This window comes from Amblyomma maculatum, chromosome 3 (genome assembly GCF_055883805.1).
Source record: "Amblyomma maculatum isolate TAMU_Amacu chromosome 3, ASM5588380v1, whole genome shotgun sequence".
In the NCBI taxonomy this organism is placed as follows: Eukaryota; Metazoa; Arthropoda; class Arachnida; order Ixodida; family Ixodidae; genus Amblyomma; species Amblyomma maculatum.
The window spans coordinates 9,210,677-9,232,251 of NC_139346.1; the positions used below are offsets into that span (position 1 = coordinate 9,210,677).

At 41.5% G+C, this 21,575-nt stretch overlaps 2 long non-coding RNA genes across 2 annotated transcripts; one reads left to right on the forward strand and one right to left on the reverse strand.

Moving 5' to 3' along the window:
• The first annotated feature begins 667 nt into the window (after positions 1-667).
• Positions 668-6,508, forward strand: LOC146194189 (uncharacterized). The gene is made up of 2 exons (XR_014705796.1): positions 668-930; positions 6,359-6,508. It is a non-coding gene; the product is annotated as an uncharacterized LOC146194189 (long non-coding RNA).
• Positions 6,509-8,473: 1,965 nt separating this feature from the next.
• Positions 8,474-12,275, reverse strand: LOC146194190 (uncharacterized). The gene is made up of 2 exons (XR_014705797.1): positions 11,095-12,275; positions 8,474-10,624 (listed from the first exon to the last, which is right to left on the reverse strand). It is a non-coding gene; the product is annotated as an uncharacterized LOC146194190 (long non-coding RNA).
• Between the last annotated feature and the right edge of the window lie 9,300 nt (positions 12,276-21,575).

Here is a 21,575-nt window from a genome sequence, read left to right on the forward strand (position 1 = left end):
ACTGCCAGTTCATATGTATTCGCCCACATTTAAATAAAGTCATCAGTAAGCGCTGGCATAATTTCTGTCTTCAAGCAATCTTCGCATACCTCTATTTGCATGTGGCGAAAAAGTACGCTAGCCTAGCCTAAAACTCCATTCACTGCGTTTTCAGTACATGCGAGCGTCGATGGGAGACTTCAGTCTAGCCCGCATAAACCGGTGCATCCAATATTAAAAATTTACATGATCATAGAAATACGTTAGACATTTGTCATTGAACCTCCCGCTAGTGTTCGAGAAATAAAGCACCCAATACGTTCAGGAAATATATCTTGCCGTTGCTTGTCAGTTCGTCGGCAATCTGTATCTTACATTGCCTGTATTTGTATTGCCGTTCCCTGACGACGGCCGCTTATTTTATAGGGAACTAGTTGTTTTGTTCATGAACATAACCGTTTTAATACATTTAGACAAGCGTGTGGGAGCTAAAGTGACACAATTTATTGCTACGCGCCTTCGGAGTCCGATTGAAGTAGCGGTGACGAAGGCGGTTCACCCAGCTGTCTGCTCCGCGCTCACTGCGCTCCTCCTGCACACAGCGCCCTCTCTCCTGTCATCGCTGAAACGACCAGCTCGCCGGCGGCAGACGGCACACTTCTCAATTCTAGAACACTATACCATTGGTCAATGGTGACATGTGACATCTTGTTCTGTACTTGTACAAGTTCGCGCTGTTCCGATTTCCCGATGAATCTTTTGCTGTAGAGTATGTTAATGTAATTCAGGGGCACGACGCAGTCGTCAAACGTAACTCAAAAACCTTGCCGACGTTCAGCGGCCCTTCAACAGAAGGTCAATTGGGTAAACGTTGCCTGCCCCGAGAGGATAAAAAACGGCGGGCAACTGGCTCATCAAAGCTGCTCGTCGCGCAAGCTGTCAAGTTCAGCCGTAAGTATACAGACTATTATTGTATTTTTTGCAGATGTAGAACTGGCGCCCTTGCATTGAGCCAGATAGCGCTGCTATTTCGCTGTGGCGGTATGCATGCATGTTTATCAAGAAGGAGGAATAGACTTCGCGTATCTCCGCCACCTGCGTCTGGCGCTTCGCCTCGGATGCTGGCTGGTGTGCGTTGTTCTTCGGCCAGGTTGATCGCGCCCAGCTGGGTCTCAGGGTCAGAGCTGTGCAGGGTCTCCCAAGTTCTTTGGTTATTTATATTTACGGCCCTCCTTGGGGAGAAGGGGCATGCACGTAGTCCTCAACATGTCGACAGTGCAGTAATTTTTTTCCCAACGTTGGTATTAAGGGAGAAAAAATACGATGTCACGCCACAGACATATCGCAGTGTCCGGATTTTGCAATAACGTAAACAAGTGGAGCCATGGTTAAAATACTTTGTGCTTGTTTCTGTACTCTGAAGGGACGGAAGAGGAAAAGTTTTTCAAGAACTGGTCCTAGATACCAAAAACCGGCGTTATTGGGTTTTTCAGATGCCGTAATTTTTTTACCGGCGAATGTTTATCAATGTTTTTGGGTTAGAACCGGAAAGTACATTGCCTGCTTGTGCCGGCTGATTTTTTTTTTTTTTAACGATATTTACTGCCTAAGGGCATCAGTAGGGTATGAGATGAAGAATGAAGAAGTGATTAAATTAATAGAAAAAGGTTGGGTGATTTTATGAAGTCAAGGAGTCCCTGCGTCCAGGTGATATACGAGGCAGGATTGTTTGCTGGCAGGCTAGCTTTCGCCAAGTGCCGGGATTCGTGTCAATTTCAGTGCTGGGCAGTCCCACAGCAAGTCGGCTTCAACATTTTTGTTCTTGCATATCGGACACCGTGGGTGGGGATATGTGTCCCCGCCCAGGGTGTTCGATATGTAAAAACAAAAATGAACATAGTCATTGCTTTTTCAGAGCAAGAGCTCAATTTTGAACTGTGGCATTTGTATGTTAAGGCAAGTGATGTCATTCACAAGCCATAATAATGCAGCTGCATGGCAACAGCTATCAAGAGGTTTTGGAAAGGGGAGAGAAGGACAAAAAAAAATCAAAATAACAACAAATCAGAGTATACTATACCTGCCAAGCATGGCATTATCTGAAACAATTCAAGGGGGAACCAAAGTAAGAAGTAATGAGAAACAAACATGTTTGAAAAAACAATTGGAGCTTATGCTTTTACAGGAGGGGGGGGCGGGGATCCAGAGTATGCACATGTGCTATGAATAAACTGTACTATTTACACTTTATGGGATTGTTTTCATGACTAGTTGTGGCAGAGAGGAAATATATTTAAGGAATACTAATGCTTCTTTCAAGATATTGTTGCAAGATAACGACAACGAAGTGTTTCCTTCACTTGCCTCGTGGAAGGGACAGGGAGATAACAAAGTGGGCCTGGTTCCATGTTGCTGCTCGCGGCTATGCTAGTTGAGGCTGTTGTAAATATACTGTAAATACATAGAGTTTTCACGTAACAATATTTGCTCCCGTTGGTTCCAATGCTCTAAATTTATGGATTAGATATGCGACCCTATAATTTGTGTCCCTTGAAGATTTAAAGCCCAACATGGAGAATAAATAAATTTCAACAACCTTACGGCCCATCTGATTGAAATGCTGGGAAACTGCCTTTGGGAGGGCTTTGCCTGTGTCTGCCCGATGTTCATTTATCCTTCTGTTCATTGATTGCCCTGTCTCTTTCGGACAAGTTCGGAGCCATAATTGAAAACCTACTTGAAAAGCCATGCCCTTTGCTGACTGAAAATATCGCTCTGTAGGATGAGCAAATGAATGCGCTTCCTCGACTGCCATGGGCAAGGCACTGAAGCGTGGGGTGCAGCACAGATGTCCGCACAGCTTCTCCGCACCTCCAGTTCCCCCAATTTACTGCATGTAACACACTGCTCCCCTGCAAGTTCACCGTCGTCTGGGGAAGCCATCGCGCAGGGCGAGCCACGAAACTTTCGCTTACCAGTGACGACTTGAAATGTGCCCATGCCACAAAAGTGTAATGCGATGATCAATTACAGTACTGGTACCGGCAGCTGATCAGAGTTATCAAAGCTTATGCTACGCCGCACGTTCAGACTATAAGGATGGTCGACTCTGGCAAAAAACAAAACAGATCTGCCGCTCCAAACGGCCTGGAGTAGAAGTTGCAGTGAAGGCATGTTCGCGAATGTGGCAGTTAGTCTTACCGTCATATTCATGACTGCGCCTTCACTCGAACTTCTACTCCAAGCAGCCCCTGAGGCCCGTTTTTCGTTTCAGAAAACAACCTCCACTCGAATAACTCCCACAGTGCCAGAGAGAACTCGAGTTTTCTCAAGAATCTCTAGTCGGCAATGCCGCTGCCTTGGCGCCGCTCCTCGACCACTCCACTTGCAAACACTGAGGACATCACATCGTTTGCTCGCTGTGTGGACTTTGTTCTACCGGTATACCAAACTTCACGAAAGTGGATATGACGAGGATGCACCAAACCTTTCTCTAAAGCATTGGCTGAAAGTGACAGCGACCCAGGACATCTGGCACGTTATCGTTTTACAGGTGTGGCCGTGGCCTCTTGCTGCCCGTGCCGAGCTTTTATAACTGTGATCAGCCGCCGGTACCAGTACTGTAATTGATTATCGCATTGTGCTCCTGTGGTGTGGGTACATTTCAAGTCGTTGCCGATGAAGCGAACAACTTTTCGGAGCCTACTGAGTGCAGAGTTGAGGCGCGCATGTCACGGTTAATGGTGAGCTTGAAGGTGGACTCGAGCTGTGGGGGAGGCGCACTCCTTCCATAGCTCGCCCTTTCTGATGAAAGGCGGCAAACTTGTTGTGGGGGAACAGCATGTCGCAAGCAGTAAGCTGGGGTGCACCGAAGGCGCGGTGGGGCTGTGCGGACATCTGTGCTGCACCCCACGCATCAATGGCTTGCCTGTCACCTGAGGGTACGTAGTGCGTCTTCGGACGCGCGGCACTGTCGAGGGAGTGCATTGGTGTGCTTGTCCTACGGATGGATATTCGCTGCCAGCGAAGGCATTCTCTTCAAGCACATTTTCAGTTAGGGCTCCGAATTCAGGTGTATGCGCTGAAACGCACTGTGAAGCAGCATGCAGGTTTTCACCGTTTGCCCCCGAGCCGTCTGATGGCCAAAGCCATGTTCATAGGAAGTGCCGGCTTTTACTTTTTTTTTTTTTCCAATGTATTTTGATGTCTGTCAAAGCATGGCAATAAAAAAAAAAGGCAAAGGGCGAGAACATCTCACACCAACCGAAGTATTCACACCATTTCTCAAAGCCTATGTCATGTACTGTGTAAACTCTACGTCACCAGCAGCGACTGTTGCCAGGCGCAAAAGCATTTTTGGTCGTTTTTCACAGCCACCCTTTTCATCTAGCCCGCAAAACAAGTTCCACTATGCTCTTAACATCCAACTTGCTTGCGAAGGTTGTTTAGAAGACTCAACATGAAAAACTAAGCGTGCTACTTTAGCACACAGTTTTCGGGCCAAAAGTACGCCTTAATTTCATCCCCATACGCCATTTGCGCTGCTTCGAGTGGAGAGAGAACTTGTCAGAAGAAATGCCGAGTTGGATTCATGAATCCAAATTGGCCCTGAAGTGGAGGAGTGGCTGTTTTCTCCACTCCAAGCACTGGTGGTAGAGCATCGAGTCTAGGCACGTTTACAATATGGGCGCTAGTTGGCATTCATGTGAGAAAACCATTGAGAACTTACAGTACAAGAATCAAACTGAACTTGGTGGTCTATATTGCTGAGACTTTCAGTTTGCACATACCATTCCTATTATACCTGCAATGCAGTTGCAGGCTTTCAGGCACTGTTAAAACATTCACAGCGCCACTTGGTTTCGCATTCAGTGGGAGTACCCATTTCATGGCAGTTGTATCAACACATGAAGCTCATGATAATTTTTGATGGCAATGTTTGTACCTCCAGCTGTCAGTCAGGATTTTAATTGAGATGTCCCAAGTTTGGTCAAAAGGTTTTCTGTGGGTAAAATTAATGATAGAGCACCTGTTGGGAGCAGCTTGGCTCCACAGAAAATTTCAACTGTACTGATATTTTGAGGTATGCAATTGTATGTTACCAAAGCTTTACTTGTTTCGTTTGCTGTTTCTTCCAAATTCGCTTGTATTATAGTCACAAATGCATGCATTCAAGATTAAGCGGAAAGGGAAGGGTTCGAGAACTTGGGTTTTGTATTTTCTACACCGCTAAAAGATAAACTGTTCATGCAGTGAAGTTCGTAATATAACAGTGTTTTTTTTTTTATATAAATGCTGCTGTGTAAAAACAAAATTTCGTTGTAAATTAGGATGGATTAGGGCGGACGTTAAGAAGCGGCTGTTTTTTTTTTTTCTTTCTTGTTTTTTTGCCAGAGTAGACCGTCCTTCTCGTCTGAATGTGCAAAGAGTAGCATAAGCTATGGTGGATGCGAATGTTAAGAAGCGGCACATTTATCTTTTTTTTTTTTTTTTTGCGAGAGTTGTCCATTTTTGCATTTATAAATCAACGAAAGCATGCGGTCAGCTGTGATCATGACACCGGCTTTTAGAAGGGCAGTACTGGTATATCTAACCTGACCAGATTTGGGCTGCATTTGAGAATTTTATTCACTTATTTTGCATTAATAGGGGCTGCCATATTTGTTACAGCTTACAGTATTTATTATTTCGTTACAGTATTTGATTGTTTTAAATGTTAAAAAGAGGGCTTTAATTTGTGTCTTGTTTCCTTCCTCTTCAGTTCATGCGATGTCAAAATTTCCCCACCTACCTTACTCTATGGTCCAGAGTTTTTTGTGTCACAAATTCAACAATGCAGCGAGTGCATTGAAGAAAGCAAGCAAAGAATCAAACAGGAAGGGTCAGGGTTCGGGCTAGTGGGTAATCTACATGAGGTTCCATAGCGCACATTAAAGAAGGGACAGAACACAAGCACTCGTGTTCGGTCCTTTTCTTGATGCGCACTATGGAACCTCATGCATAAACGAGAAGTATGTTTCACCTCTCATTCTCTGATAAAAAAAAAAAAAAATGCTTCCAAGATTCTAACCCGCACTCCTTTACTCTGAAAAATGGAACTATTATATTCATGTTTAGGATCAGATAAAAAAACAGAATGCCCCGTTGTGGTTTCCATTACAGGTTGGTGGCTTTGCCATAGTCTACATTTCAAATACGGCGTTTCAGACATTGCAGTTTCCAACTCCAGCTCAGCTTTTTTTACTTTTGTTTTGTCATCATTCATAACCATGTTAAGAAGGAACAAACCATCTGGTTTCTAAAGCTAGTTCTTGTAGCAGTATATGATTGAATGTTAAAAAGCCTACCTTAATTTGTGTCTTGTTTTCTTCCTTTTCAGTACACGTTGCGTCCAAAGTTTGGAACCTATCCAGATCTGCGGTCCGGACTTTCTACTTGCTTTCGTTTAGCACGAGATCAGTGTTTTGCTACTCTATATAATGGTGTATTGTAGCACTGTTTCTTGAAAATTAAACTCTGTAAATAGATATTGAGTGGCATAGGCGTATTTCCTTTCCATGGACTGTATTGTGATTTAATGATGCGTGATATGGTATGGCAGAAATTGTTTGCTGCGAGTACTATGAAAGACCCCATAGTGGAGGGCTTTGGAAATTTCGACCACCTGGGGTTCTTTAATGTGCACTGACATTGCACAGCACTCAGGCGCCTTGCTTTCCACTTCCATCAAAAAGTTGCTGCTGCGGCCGGGATTCGATCCCACATCCTTGGGCACAGAAGTCTTGGATGGATGGAAGGATAGAATATAGGAGCATCCCCTTTGAAACGGGGTGGTAGCAGTAGCTATCATGCTCATTTTTCTCCATATATCTCAATTATTGATTTATAATAGTTAACTAAACCATCATTCTATTTATTAAATTTTCCTCCTACATTACTAACATTATGTCACTTCTCTGCTTTTAAGCCACCAATCTTCCAGCCGTTTTTTGCTAGTTTCCACCGCCGGTTTATTCACCCGGCCACTGTTATCTCTAAACCCCAGAGCTTCAGGAACAGTGATTGCGCCTGCATCAACTTCCGGATGGATACCATTGCATTCGAGTATAATATGGTCAATTGTTTCACTGGAGTTTCCACATGCAGCACATGTGTCATCTCCATTGTTAAACTTCTTTTTGTAGCTGCGCGTTCTAAGGCACCCTGATCTAGCTTCAAAAAGTAGGGCACTGCCTCTTGAGTTATCAAAGAAATCTTCCTTCCTGATCTGCATTTTCCACTTTCGGTATAATTCCACATTCTGTTTCTTTTCCATCGAATTTATCCAATTTTTACCTTGTGTGTTTTTCACCTGTTGCTTCATGCTCTTTATTTCTCCGTGGTTGTTACTAGCATACTAGTTAGTTTCCTAGTTCTTTTCCTCCATTGTAAGTCAACGCTTTTTAGGTACAGGTATTTAAATACCTTAGCTGCCCATCTGTTACTGTCCAATTTCCTCAGGCGTTCCTCATATAATATTTTACTCTGAGCTTCCCGTACTTCGAAAGATGCCCAGCCCATATCTCCCTGTACCGCCTCATTTGTAGTTTTGCCGTGGGCACCTAGTGCTAATCGTCCAACGGATCTCTGATTTGTTTCTAATGTCGACTGTACCTCTGATTTTAGGCACAAAACCGCATTTCCGAAAGTAAGTCCGGGCACCATAATTCCTTTCCACGTAGCCCTCAATACCTCATACCTATTCAGTTCAGTTTAGTCGTTCAGTCGTGTCCGACTCTTCGTGACCCTATGGACCATGTCACGCCACGCTTTCCAGTCTCTCACTATCTTCCTAACATCACATAACTTTATCTGCAGTGCCTCGAGGATGCCATCTAACCAACGCGTTCGCTGCCTACCCCTTCTCCGGCGACCCTCTTCTTTCCTTTCCCAACATCAAATCTTCCTCCAGCGACTCCTCTCTTCTCATCAGATGACCAAAGTAGCTGAGCTTTAACTTTAAAATTTGACCCTCCAATGAACAGTCAGTGTTTATGGTCGACAATATCGACTGATTTGATCTTCTGGCAGTCCAAGGAACTCTCAAGAGTCTTCGCCAGCACCACAATTCAAACGCGTCAATTCTTCGGTGGTCAGCCTTTTTCACAGTCCAACTCTCGCATCCATACATCACAACTGGAAAGACCATAGCACGAGTTATACGGATCTTGGTTGGCAGACTAATGTCTCTGCTCTTTACTAGGCGGTCAAGGCTAACCATTGCTCTCTACCTATTGTATCCCCACAATGCCTTATGCTTCATTATCCCGGGATTCCTTCGCCCTTTGGCCTTAAGTGATTGCTCATGCTTTCTAATGTATGCCAATCCTTCGTTTACCCATACCCCCAAATATTTATATTCTGCTACTCTAGGTATTTCAAGGCCTTGAAATTTAATTCGATTGGTGCATAGCGCTAAAAAGACAAGGACACAGCGAGACACACAGGACGGGCGCTAACTTACAACTGAATTTTTAATGCAAGACCAGGCAATATAAGCACTTTCTTGACAAAGAAGAGGGGGAGACAAAAAAGCGTTAAAATATAGGAAGCAATCAAGCAGCGTTATCGTCAAACACGTTCACAGATTAGCAGACAGGTATTGCATTTCTTTGTCAGATAAAAACACTGAGGCAGCACTGATGCACATGTCTTTTTGCAATGAAATATTGAACGCCTCTATGATTTCCCTTGTAAGCTGATCTTTGTGGCAATCAATGACGTCCGACCTTTTAAAATCGGGATAACAACTGGGACATTTCTTGGTTTTTCCATCTATTTCTTTTTCATTAATGTGGCAAGCAAGATGCCCTTTGACACCATTCCTAACATCATTGTTGTGTTCGCGTAATCTGTCATTAAGGCATCTACCGGTCTGCCCTATATATTTCCGGCCGCATTTCAGTGGTATAGAATAAATTACATTATTTTTACAGGAGACATATTGGTTCTTATGATTCTTTCCACATTTTTTTGCTTTTTTAGCACGAGGGTTCACGCGGTTACAAAGGTTTGATAATTTGTCACTCAAGCTTGAGCGCATCAGGCTCAGAACTGCTATTCAAGTTTGCCCATAGTGGCGAAAACGAATCGCAACAAGTTAATACACACAAAGCCTTACAGGCACATTTAGGCATGATGTGCAAAACGCGGTCATCCAGCTTGCGGGGGTTAGGCTCAGAACTGCGATTCCGAATGCACCAATCGAACCATCACCAACTCGCCCATGCTTCCACTCTTGAAATTTAAGACCCTGATCAGTTGAGCCGTTGAAAATCATCAGACCCGACTTAACTGCACTGAAACTGAGGCCTAGAGCGTCCCCTTCGTCTCCGCAATACTTAACTAGAGTTTGCAAAGACTCTCGGCTAGCAGCACAATATCGTCTGCATACATCAAACCGGGGAGGCGCTGCTCTACCGCCTTTCCACCTAATCTGTATGACAGGTTAAAACCTAGGTTACTGTCTTGTATCCTCCGTTCCAGGTTTATCATATAAAGCATGAACAGCACCGGTGATAGAGGACAGCCTTGTCTTAATCCTTTGCATACTTTGACATCCTCCGTACTTCTTATCCCTTCCCACGTAATTTCTACTTTGTTATCCCGGTATATTTCCTGTGGGAAATATACTGGGATATAGTCTTGCACCCTAGCCACAGCACCACCACGGTGGGACATTGCACTCAAATGCTTTAAATAAAGATATAAAGGAAGTTGTGTCACATATATTCAGACTGGGTCGGTAAAATACAGGGACGGAAATAACGGTAAGTTAGCTTAAATAACATTGACTTTTGAAAACTGTCAACCAAGGAGCATGAAAAAGGGTCATGACAATGGACACAAATGTCGCATTGAGGTGTTTGTCGGTATTGCCCTTCATTTATGTTTCTCGGTAGCTAGTTTTCAAAATGTCGGACGTATTTTCAGCATTTGGCAGCTATATTTTTGGTGCATTTTTGCTACATTTTTGTAATGCATCAAAAATATAAGCGCATCAAATTTTCCATATATCTTTAGTGCATTCCGAGAATGGTATAAATTATGCTTTTAGTATATTATTAGTATACTTTTCTTGGTTTGGAAAATATAGCTGCAACATATTTGTAATGCTCCAAAAAATATGAGCGTATCCTATTTTTCATATATTTTTAATCTATTCTAAGGGTACTTTCTGCCAGCATGAAAAATAGGTCAAGTACATTACTAATACTTTCAAAGTACATTGTCAGTCTATAGGTGGACCCTGCCAAGCTGAAGAAAGTGCATTTTAAGTATGTTAGGAATAAACTCAACAGGCAAAAAGCATATTTTAAACATTTTTATATAAAGATATGCAGTGTTGTACTCCTAGTATATTTATAACATATTTGTATGGCATTAGGACAAAAAATGCGAAATTAATACGAAATAAATACAATGCGCTTGAAGTACATTTTTAGTGTGGCTGTTTTTTGCTAACTTGCAGGCTTTTGTCAGCAGTTTCCTTTGAGACGACCTGTGCCTCTGTAACCCTGCTTTTTACATTCTCTTCGCATGGCGAAGGGGGTGAAGTGGTAGCTTCTTCTTCAGGAGGCGTGTTCTCGAGCATTTCTGTGAGGACCTGAAAGAATATGAAATATGCACAACACAAATGCCAGCCTACTATGAAGAAATACATAAAAATTCATGAAAACACTGACAAAAGCATTTTCTTTCTTTAGTATCAATAACCACAGTGCCTTAGACTACATCCAAAGATTAGGAGCCTCAAGGAATTTACTATCCTGAGACGTGCTCATCCCTGCACTCTGTTCTTTTGCATTGTGAAAAATGTAGTTGCAAGATTCTGTTCAAAAGAAGTCAGATTTATACTGATTAACAGCACAAGAGTGAGTGCAACTTTACTAACGAGCACAGAAAACTGCTGCCACTGCACCAATATGGTGCATTTTGACAGATATATGTTCAGAGGGTGAATAAGAGAGAATACGAAAGTTAAACTCCGACCAAAGCTCTCAGTTTTATGCTGTACAGATATACCCCCGCGTACTACAACGCTTGATAGCACGCAATTAAAAAAAAAAAAATTACCGTCCCACCGCGGTGGCTCAGTGGTTGTTTTGACGAATGTCGTCGAAAGAAAACAGACGGGCTGCCGAGTCACACCTTATTAACTGGTGGGCCTCGTGTCGCCGACTGGTCGCTGCGGCGCACAGGATATGTTCACACGATCCAGTATACAGTTATGGCCCTCGGGTGCCGATTGCTAGGACGCTGATTTCGAGGCAGAGGGATTTGGCCCCGCCACAGCAGATGCAAGGCGCCATGTGTAATATCCGATGTATGGAGATTCGGGCATGAGAAATATTTCCCGAGCCACTATGTCCTTCACATAGCTCTAGTCAGTTCGCGGAACGTTGAACCACACAAGCAAACCACGGACAGGCACAAGGGTACCTTAAACACTTGCCTCCCGCCGCTTTCTTTTGGCGAAGGCCGCTCTTGGAGGTGGCGAGGCGTTATTGTTGTGCGGGAACACTGACGGAACGACTCCGGGCTTCAGTCGCGCTGATTTAATTGGAATTCCGAGTGCCCGCATCGTTCCCAAGCTCCGATAATAGTCACGGAAATGGTTCGAGCACAACACAGTTGATTTCGTAGGTACGAAATTTTTCCTCTTTACGTCAGAGACCCACCGCGCTGAAAGTTTCTTGTCCTTTGGAAACGTGTGAAACACCACATCGTCCCGGCCGCAGGTGTTCGCGCAGCCGAATGCTGCGCAGAACGACAACATGATGGCCACTTGTCGCTACACCCACTCCACACAGAACGCTCGAACTAGAAAAAACAAAAGGCACTAGCAAATGATTACGTTGAATCTTCGTTCGCCACGCCAAAGCGCGAGACGCAGCGGAGCAAGCAATGCGGGACAGGCAGGACGGCCGGCCGGCTCGCGGGTCGCCGTGAATGGCGTCACTTCCGCCAGCTCTCCAATTTTGGGGTGATGCTACCAAGACCGACTGAAATACAGACCTGCACAAAAAACAGGGTCATATGGGACCTCGTGCGCCAACTTTCGTTACCTTTCTCGTCGTTGAGGGCGCTCGGTTGACATGTTCGTCTGTCATTTTCATCATCATCAAATCACAAATTAATATAAACAAACTGTACCCAAATTAAAAAAAAAAGGCCGAGGCTAGAGCCACGCCCGTGGCACTAGCAGGCTGCTGCTGCCACGCATAAAATACGTCACACTACGTCATCATAAACTAAGCAAAGAAAAAAATGTGCATGACAGCAAGTAAAACCTTTATAATTCTTATTTAAAACTTAAATTGTTGGTAAAGAAATGATTAATGTCCAGTTTCTTAATAATTTTTACTTATGTAGTGATCGGTAGCGTCGGCGTTTGGCGGTTTGGCGCGTTGGTCGCGCTGGCGAGCGCCAGGAGTGCCAGGAGTGGAGGAGCGTGTGGGTGGGCGCTGCTTTAGGTCTGCTTAAAGGCCCGTTCATGCCCATCTACTACATCTACCTTGGTCAGCATTGCGCGCAGAATGACGGAGTTTGGACGCGCTTGATTGTGACATGCAGCTGCAGAGGAAGTTTTTTTTCTAGCTTCGTTCTGGGCTTCGGGTTCGGCTGTGCATTGTGCACTTCACTCGACGCAAGGAAATTCGTCTCCCCGTGGGCTGCTTATCTCGTTGTCTTCGTATTCCGCCTTCAAATACGAAAGAACTGCAGTTGCTGCAGTGTTCTATTCCATAGCTCTCAGGCGGTACGTTAAGGCACTGCAGTTATCTCCGAAATCGTTCTGCGGCCAGCTAGGCTACTCGTCCGCAATCAATTCAGTGCTAGAATTTCGTGAAAAACAATTTGATAGAATCGCCTGTCAAAAAGGAACTGCAGTCAGGAACAGCTGGTGAATATTTGAGGTTGCTTTTGGTACTTACATAAAACTACATGTATGAGCGCGAATTGGGTTTGCATTGTGGCTCAGCAGTGTGGCTGATCAAGCTATGTTGGTAGGTCAGCAAAAACGGGACATAATGCAGACTCCTGTTTTTGGAAGGTGCACTTGTACTCTGCAGTATATGCCTTGTATCTGAAATAACTCAGCCCTTCTTGCGGAGCCTCTCCGCCCATATTTCAATAAAGTTGCCATCTTTTAGATATTTGTCAAGTCAGTGCAGTGCAGTCTTTTGGCTTGTTCTTGTGTGAAAAAAAAAAAAAGATTTTTATGGAAATCAGTTTCTAAACACGCTTTTGGAACAGACTCGAAGCTCCAATTTGATTAAATTGAACATTCCAGTTGGGCAGTTCAGCTAAGGCTTCCAATCTTAATGCTTATTCTGCCGGCACTGACCTGAAATGGCAGCTCCAAGCAGGCGACAGGCAAGCATGCATATGACACATAAACCATACGAACCTACATATATACCGGAAGAGTTGACACAATCTTTTCTTTTTGGGACCTCGCACATTGGACCCTACTTAGTAGCAGATCTTCAGGGATCAAAGTTACTTCGTTTAATCAACTGCTGTGGTCGTAGAAATTATGCAAACTACACAGCAGTTTAAGTTGCAACATTTGTTTATTGAATGTTCAACAGGGCCTTCTAATTGGATGTTCCAATGTGATTGCCAATCAGAAGTAGAAAAACCATTTGAGCTACATGATTACATTCACAAGTCCAGCTGGCATGTCTTATTTAATCTACTTCATTCCTAATAGACATAATGGTATCTTTTTTTTTTGTCTGGGTTAAATTGGCACCATACTTGGCAAAATTACTGTTCAAAAGCAGTTTAATTACATTACCAATTACTTGCAAGCAGTGTTAAAAATGTAATGAAATTACTAATTACTGCTCCCAAAAAGTAGTAACATTACAATTACCTCTGCAGAGCAAATTCCTTCTCATTTACTGTCTGGATTTCATCCGTATAGAAACTAAGTAAAGCTTGTGAACAAAACTTTTCCCCAGACACTAGAGCACATTCTTTCATCTTACCGCCAAATTCTATCCAGTGAAACTATTCCCTCTCCTTTTCCTACATAACAGGCTATTAAAAATATGACAATGGCAACAAAACAACAAAAACAGAATCATGGTCAAACACTCGCCACATTCATTGCACTCAAAGAAGTAATAAGAGGCAAACTCGGTGCCTTGCTCTCGCGGCGAGCTGCTTCCACCGTTCTAAGCCACTGAATGATATGATTTATAGATTCCATGTTCGCGGGACCATGGCAGCTTGCGCTGGGTAATTTTCACACCATGAACATTTCCGCCTGTCTCTTCCCCCCCCCCCCCCAACTCCTTTTTCGCCCATGATGACAAGTGTAACAAAGCGCCACTGTGCCTATAGCTGATGCAACAGTGAGTGTTACTGCGCACTTTCAACTAGTTTTGACCTTCAACCATTTTGCACCGCTGTCGCTTCGATGGACCCTCGACGCCTTACATGTACCTGCTTAGAGAATGGTTGTGACCCTTGGACACACAGTTCTACTCAATTCTGTATTTTTTTGTTCATCCATCACTGTGGGACAGGCTTGCCGCATATGTCATTACTGCTTTCTTAGCATCGTACCGGGAGTGCATGATATGATGTATAGAAACAGCAGTTATTCACTTTAGCAAAAGTAATTTTGAAATGAATGAATTACTTTCAGTGCTTAAAGTCTGGCTCTGTCAGAGAGGGTACTCTAGAAATTCGAGCATATTATATACGATCATATTATATACGAAGGAGGTTTTCGTGATCATTTTATGACATGCACCCGAAAAAATGAATCCCTGTGCTCTGCAAGCATGATCGACAAACAATATGTGACATAAAGCAGCTTATAGTGAAACAACAAAGCGTTAGCACTTGTAACATATGTAATATTGTTTCCTGAAACCACTATCTTGTAGCACAGTTCACATCGAGAACTGAATTTCTGACTGTCTGGTTGCGAAGAAAACTTTATAAGAGTAAAGAAGTTTAAATAGAAATTTTGCAAATAAATGTATTTGAGTAAACTTTATAGGAGCAGCGAGAGTGCTATGTTCTTTAAAACACTTTACACAGGAAGCACAATCTTAATCGCACTTTAAATGTAAAATCAACTAGGTAGGAAAAATATATTCTATAATTTTTACACTTCAAGTGAACCCATTGACAATTAGCAAGAAATATTGTAAGAACTACCAGCTTGGTCTGTTTGACTGGTGACGAGTACAACATCTGAATAATATTGTGTAAGCATATTGACAATTTGCTCAGCCAGCACCTAAAACACAGTGTGCACTGAACCAGCAAAATCGAAGAGATGGTATGTGTGTAGAATAACTTAACTAGTTCCAGCCTCTGTGTAGAGGGACTGACCTTTGTTTTCTTCATTGCAGATTTTAGAAATTCTGATTCTTACTAAAACAAAGCAATAATTCTTAAAACAACTTGCTGCAAAATTTTCTAACAATCATAAGCATTCTCTGATTGCCACTGAGAAGAATAAAAGGTTGCACCTGCTTCATATTCGTGCAGTGCTGGACACCCAATATATTCAAGTCTCAGACCTCTCGTAAAAACTGGTGAGGGTTCTTGGACGCCGCAACACCCCCCTGACTTTAAGCTCTGCTTGTGATAATCTTTTGATGTGTCTAAAATAATAATGTGGACTATTGTGAGTTGCACATTTATTGTAATGCTAGTGTAGTGCATCTGACAAGTATATTCCCACTGAAATCAGCACTAGCAGGTAATCTATATGTCTCAAAAGGCAAGCATGATACCTTGCTTGTGACCACTGATAAGATAGAAACTTGGAGGATGACAAAAAGACTTGAAATTGAATGTTGGAAAATTACCAGTGCACACAGGACAGGGACAAGGAAGAGAACACCACAAGCAAAGGTAGGAAGAGAGCCTAGTGGATTAGTGAACAAGCGGGAAGTCAAAGGCAAGGTAATCAGCAGTTAGTTGTAAAGGAATGAATTCTAGGAAAATATATATTACCAAGGGGACCCAGATAGCCAGGTCGGCTTAGGAAGTAGACAGCCTGTAGGGATAAAGCATAGTTTACATTGGAGAGGGTTAGTTGGAGAGAAACTAGAGGCCTTTATCCTGTATAGTGAATGTGGTTATGCTAATGATATGTAACTTGAAACTTGCATGCCCTGGAGAGGCATGCTGTGTTGTACATTTTCATTGCCTAAAAGAAACTCTGAGATATTTAGTGTTTTAAAACATCTGCATTGTAGTCATATTAATACACGCTGTTTCACAGGCAGCTGAGTTTGACATACATTTAAGATGGCGGACATATCAAGCACATTGATTTGAGCGTACTAAAATTGCTCTTAGTAATAGGTTTGAGTCGGTTTATGAGCTTTAACATCCCAGAGGGACTCGGGCTATGCCACATGCTGTAGTGGAGGGCTTTGTAAATTTTTACCACCTGTGCACTGACATCGCAGAGCACATGGGCACCTTGCTTTTCTTGCTGCCAAAAAGCAGTTTCCACAGCCATGATTCGATCCCATATTCTTGGATAGAGCAGTCGAGCGCCCAGTCACTGAGCTGTTGAGGTGCTATTTAAATACTTATACTTACCATGTGGATTGAACTATATATAGACATACGCACATCAAATGAAAAAAAGCAAAGTCATATATGGGAGGCAAGATGGAATTGCAGTTTCACTTCACTGTGCCATGCATGTTCTAGAGCGTACAGTTTTACTGATTCTGACAGAATGTATATGATAATATCGATAGTACTAATTGGTAACTTGCATTTAGAAACACTGAGCTTTGTTCACCACTTGATGCAGCATATAATTATGTCCAGTGCAGGAGGGTTCTTGCATCAAGCTTTCTGTGTCAGGTAGTGGCTGCTTGGCACAGCCAGGCAGCTACAGGTCAACTGCCAGAATGTGTTGATGTGAAGCAATTTGAGAACAAATTATTTGTTCCATATGACAAGAAATGAAGCTCACTAATTTAGCAGATTGAACAGTTTTGTTTTGCATGAGAGGATGACAGCACACAAAAATGGATAGGGGCACATATGGCAACAAACAACGATATGCTTGGTGAGCACTCATTTGTTTGGTCATTCCTTCAAGGAAAGGAATGATGAATTGTGTCTTCGTCATTTCTGAGCCGTTCATTCCTGTCTTCCAAGGTTTCAGTAATCTTTAAGGGAGGAGATAAGAATGAAATATATAACTGCCGACCAATTTTCATTCGACCGTTTTTGTTTTTTTTCAAAAGCTCTAGAGAAAGTTATAGTTAAAAAAACTGAGAACTCTTCGATAAACACTCTTTACTATTAATGACAATCAGTTCGGCTTTTGCAAACGATGGTCCACTGAATCTGCTCAGCTGCTGCAAAATGAAATTATTTTACAGGGTTTTGAATGTAAGAACACAACGCTAGGCATGTTTGTAGACTTTGGTAAAATGCATGAACTCCTCAGTCATAACATATTACTTCATAAACTTAAAAGGTATGGCATCCGCGGCTCTCTTCTTAATCTGTTTCTCTCATATAGTCGGCGTAAACAGGCTGTCTGTACTGATGGTAACCTGTCTGGTTTAAAAACTATACAATGTGGAGCTTCCCAGGGTAGCCCTCTGGGTCCGTTTCTTTTTAGTGCTTATATTAATGATATGGTTATATAAACTTGCTTTCAATGTTCTGTAAGCTGATGATACAAGCTTTTTCTTACTGACTCATCCACAGGTAACCTATTAAAAAGAGGGAACATTGTTCTTCAGTCATTAAACAGATGGTTAATATCAAATGAACTTGTTAATTGTCGATAGTAAGAAATTTAAAACAGTTTTCTTTTGACCTTTAAACTTTAAAGGAACTTTATCAGCACTCATTTTACTTACCTTAAAACTTAATAATACAATAGAAATTATCGACAGCTTTAAATCATTTGCTGTTATTTTTGATGCACATATGAAAGGAACAGAACAGATTACATATATTGCAAAGAGAGTGTCACAGTCTGTTGGCATCCTTTGCAGGTGTCACTGAGAATTTTCTCCAAATCTAAAGTTGATAATCTACAACACAATATTTCAATCTTATCTTAACTATTGCCATTTGGTCTGGACCATCACATAAAGCACTAACATTAATAAGGTACTAATGCTTCAAAAGAAAGTAATTAAATTAATAGCCGGGGACAGTTATACAGCTCATACAGCACATTTTTTTTTCCTTAAATATGAGATTATTTGTATTCAAATACCGGCTAGTATATTATCTGAGGTTCTATTCTTCCACAGCAGCTGCTTTTCTTATGTCCCTGGCGGAAATTTCCATGGCGTGAACAGTACCAATTGTGCAAGCTGTTGTGGCCAAGTGGAAAATATATAATGCTCATTTATTCATTTTATGGTTAAGATATGAAGCAGTAATCTACCAGTTTGCATACTGCAATTACTTCATTTATATTTGCAGCCGAAAATGAAGCTAGCTTCCAGTAGAGCACTGGGAAAATATACTATTTAAAATATTAATGGGACTGGTATATTTCAAGCAATTTAAGATAAACAGGCCTAGCTCTTGCTTTCTAATTTCACCTTGAAATAAAAAAAAAATTCGCATCCGACCCGACCAAATGACCAATTGAACTGAAATGATAACAGTAACCTCGCTGTAGCAAACTCGGAGTTAATTGTAAAACTCAAGTCCCAATTCATGTTCAGTAGACGACTGTAAATATTTGAACTTTTATAGTAAAGACATTTTTGACAAGAATCGGTTATATATAGTATCTGGCAGCGGCGACGTACTTCCCATGAAATGACATCGCCGCACGCGCGATACAGAATCGCGAGGCAAAGTTTTCTTAAACTGGCTTTACCACTAGACTTTCAGCTGTGCTAAGAAGCTAACTTTACGTAGGCCTCGGAGCTGTGAGGGAAAGCATGCGGTGTGTAGGAAAAAAACAAAACAAAGAAAACAAAGGAATGTGGAAAGAAGGTGGCGCGGTTCATTCGGAGAGCAAAAGGGCAGCGAGAAGTACGGAAGGAACGAAACGGCCTGACGTTCACAACAATTATTGTGCAGTGCGAGGCATGCGGTGGCAAGAATTAGTGCATGAATGCGGAACGCCTTTGCTTCACTTGGCTGTCGCGTGCATTTCTCGTTGATTGCCTCTTCGATGACAAACAGCGGAAAGTGATGCTGTGTTCTTGCAAGGCTTTGGTTTTCACATGAAATCAAACTCAGTTGTATTCGATTGTTGTGTATGCATGCTTGAGGTATGCTTCCACGAGATGTAAAAAAAAATCTTATAGCCGAAAAAAAAAAAAGAAAGAAAATTGCGCATAAAGATTTGAGAGAGATGGAAGGTATTTTAGAGTGTTTTATTTTTATAAAGCAGCAACACATATATATTTATTAAGCCATTTATAATAGACAGCACATCTGCGCCATATATATCATCACAATTATACTGATTTAGTAAAGACCCTTATATAGTCAATATAAAGTCATGATCGGACCAGCAATATATATTGCTGGTCCGATCGTGACTTTACTATTAAAGGGTTCATTCAACCTGAATCAGTGCTTTCAAGGCCTGCATTATATGACCTCTTAGCTCCCATTTTGCAGCCAGGTCAAGAAAGAAAGTCATTGTCCCATGTTCCCTATAGAATACTATGCCTCCAAGATATATATTTTTGATTCGCACCATCTTTCAGACCTGGTATATCTCTTTTTGACCCCTATAGAACTTTGCCATGTCATATTCTGTTCCCACCTTAACTATTGCACGCTGATATATGGGGGGCAACTACTAATAATAGACACCAAGTACACTTCTGCGTCTAGAAAAGAAAGTTATTTCCCAGGGAGCACCAAAATATTGGAGCAATGTAACATTTTTGTTTCATTTGAACATTATTTTGATGTTATTGTCTTTATTTGAAATATTTTAGCAATAGGGGACATATTAGGCTGGTATAATGTGTTGATAAACATTTAATTAATATAAATCTAACTTGTATGCAACATAAATGTAACATTCGTGAAAGTGTAGAGTAACCTTGCCGAGCATGTAGGCCCGCTCACGATGGTACACAGCTTGCGCGCTTTGCAAAGACCACAATACAGCACAACTACATATAACAGCACAACTTCTACACTCACCTCTGAACAAGTCATTTAGAGTCATGCTTTTATATCCATAGCCGATGGGTGTGCAAGGAGTCATAGTGACGAATGAATAATAATGAAAACTCTCTAACAAAATATTAGGGCTGCTTTCATTCTACGGCAGGCATAATTTCAAAGCTCTAGTTGAAAAGAAATATGTTATTGAAAAAACATGGTTACTGGAAGAAAAAGGCCAAAAGTGCTGGGACTTAGTGTTCAAAATGTATATTCTATGTTGCTTTATATATTTATGATCCAAATATTATTTAATATTTAGCAGACAATATTAGAATAACATTTGTTTGTAACATTAAAGTAATGTTTGCAATATGCAACATAAAACATTATATAACATTATTATAATATTTGGCAGTTATTAATAATATAATGTTTCTTTTGAATGTTACAACTATGTGACAGAACGTTAGGCAACCTTCAGGCAAGTTAACAATTTTGTAACATCATTCTAATGTTTGGTGCTACGTAGTTGCATAAACAATGTATTGTATTTACATCCTTCAACAGAGGTTATCATGCATTCAGCATCAAACTGTGAATATCATTACAATCTTTTTTATCAATTCGACTTTGCTTATGAAAAATGTCAATTTTTAATGACCCAATCAGGGGAAGCACTATGTTTCAATATTTTTAACATGTGCCTATGAAAAAGGGATGATACATTACCAAACTAATTACCTTCTTCACTCTTTACTATCTTTCCAATCCCTGTCATATGACAGTCACACATAAAGTTTTGTGTTCAATATGTTTCTAGAGTGACCTGTTTTTCTATTTTATTGTGCAATATGATACCTAATTCATTCAACCTAAAAATGGGACTTTTTTGTGCATTTTTCTATATTATTGTACATATAGTAATGTTGCATATTGTCAGTACTTTGGTTCATTTTTCATTTATATGCATGCAAAGCTGAATGTCTTTGCTAGAAACTTCTTTGAACAATTCTGTTGCTTCCTTGACCTCGTCCTTAAGCTGTCTCTACAGCTTTCTGTCAGAGAGTCTGTAAATGAAATGTTGAGCATAAACATGAATTGCTTTCAATTGATTTGAATTGCCTAGTGAAAAAATAATAAAAAAGAGCCCCATTTACAGCTGGACTGTTGAACTGAAGATCACTTCTTTCCAGCTGGAAACCATATATATTTCTTCCAGAATGACATATTTTTCGAGCTGAATTATATATTGCACTGGAAAACCTGTTGATCAGGAATGTTTTTACTTCCTGATGGAAAATTGACATTTCCAGTCAAACAGCTAGAAAATTTGCAGCTAGAGTGCAACAACAGTCATAGTGACATATGAACTGCACAACACTAAACAACATGCAACTCGATGCATCGTCCATATGGATACCATATGCATAGAGCCAAGCATA